This window comes from Acyrthosiphon pisum, unplaced genomic scaffold (assembly GCF_005508785.2).
Source record: "Acyrthosiphon pisum isolate AL4f unplaced genomic scaffold, pea_aphid_22Mar2018_4r6ur Scaffold_21049;HRSCAF=22891, whole genome shotgun sequence".
NCBI classification, from domain to species: domain Eukaryota; kingdom Metazoa; phylum Arthropoda; class Insecta; order Hemiptera; family Aphididae; genus Acyrthosiphon; species Acyrthosiphon pisum.
In genome coordinates this window covers 2,103-3,961 of record NW_021770473.1, presented here as the reverse complement: position 1 = coordinate 3,961, position 1,859 = coordinate 2,103, and the positions used below count along the sequence as shown (strand labels likewise).

Below are 1,859 nucleotides of genomic sequence, written 5' to 3'. Positions count from 1 at the left end.
GAAGAAATATTTGAATTCAACAGAAAAATGTCTGTAGATCGTACGAAACATTTTCCGTTTTTATAATATTGTTTTTATTTTAATTATGATCCGAAAAAGTTGATATTTTCAAGTTTTCAATTACAGTTCACAATAATATACAATTTAGATTTTAAAAAGTGCTTCGTAGGATCTATAGACAATTGTCTGGCGAGTTTAATTTTTTTTCAGTATCAAAATCGGACAACGTCAACTAACTTTAATTTTCTCAATATTTTAGGTCTTTTCAGCTAAAATTGACGAAAGTAGCGACTAGCGAGGCCCCTTAATGCAAATTGCTAAATCATTAGACAGTGTTTATTAAAAAGAATATTATTTTTAAAACAAAATTACTATATTTTTATTAAAAAATATATTAAGTAGTCATTCTTTAAGAAGAGCCCAATGTTTTACCATGAAATAAATATCAATTTCATCATGATATAGGAAAAATGTTCTAGATCTTAAATTACATATTTTTCATGCTTATTGGCCAGGCTAGTAGATAAATATGAAAAATATTTAAAATTACAAACGCTTATTAGACGTATATAGCTTTATTAAGTTTAAATATTTTGAGGATTTCAGTAAGTATTAAAAATGGTAAATTAAGTATAAGTGGAATGTTCCAACTTCCAAGTTTCTGTGATGAATATTTTTTGAATTACAAAAATAACGAAAAAAACAAATAAAGTTCGTTTTGGAAGTAAAATATACCTATGCGGCTATGCACTAAAAATAAAACAAAATGACATAAAAATTATTGAAAATTATAAATAAAAATTTAAGTTGTAAATTCTTTGATGTTTAATAAGGATTTTGAACTTGAAAAGCATTGTCTGAGACCTCCCAAAAAATTTTTCATTCAAATCCGGGACCTAATAAACCTATAATAAACTAAATAATATTATTACTTATATTCCGAGGCGTTTTTACGATTTTGTCGACCCACACTTATAGATTTAAATATTCAATAAGGGTCAAAATTCAGTTTTATAACTTACTACTTACTGCAACATACTATAAAAACGGCAATCGCGTTCTCTTTATTAATCAATTTAAATACCAAAATTTTATAAGACACATTCGCGAACGACCATACCACGTTGAATACACCAGTTCTCGTCCGATCACTGAAGTTAAGCAACGTCGGGCGTAGTTAGTACTTGGATGGGTGACCGCTTGGGAACACTACGTGCCGTTGGCATTTTTTTTCAATTTTAAAACAATATTTATTTTAGACTAAGATTTTTATTATTTTTTTTCGTCATCACCTTTTAAAGTCTTCAACAGTATCTTTGGATGTCGCTCTGCTGTACAGCAGGTTACAAGTGGGACACTGTATAATGGATAGAATTAAATTTGAATTCAATGATATAATATCACTGTATAAGAAAAACGATTCTGAGCGGAGACGGTATATCAGTCTATGTATTAGACATATATATACTTATCTATGGTATTAAAAAAAAATTGACCTATAATAGGTACCTATAATAAATTCCAAATTAATCATATCATAATATCTATTAGGTACTTATAACGCGTTATACATCAACAAAAAACCGTGGTACTCGTACTATCATAGATATATAATAGTATACTTTAGAAGTTTCAAGTACCCACGAATAATATTATACAATCACAACAAAATAACTAAAATAGTTATCCTAGGTTTTTAATGTGTAATTTCGTCCAAATTTGTACTTAAAATGACTATAAAAATAAACTGTGTAAATGTATTTTTTAGATTTTTCGGTAACAGAATTAATTACTTACGTGGAATCTTGTTTTAAATTTTTAATTCTTAGATACAAAAATTGAACATTTTATAAATTTTT

At 26.9% G+C, this 1,859-nt stretch overlaps 1 non-coding gene across 1 annotated transcript; it reads left to right on the top strand.

Moving 5' to 3' along the window:
- The first annotated feature begins 1,106 nt into the window (after nucleotides 1-1,106).
- LOC115034779 lies at nucleotides 1,107-1,225 on the top strand. Its single transcript, XR_003840077.1, has one exon. It is a non-coding gene; the product is annotated as a 5S ribosomal RNA (ribosomal RNA).
- Nucleotides 1,226-1,859: the final 634 nt, after the last annotated feature.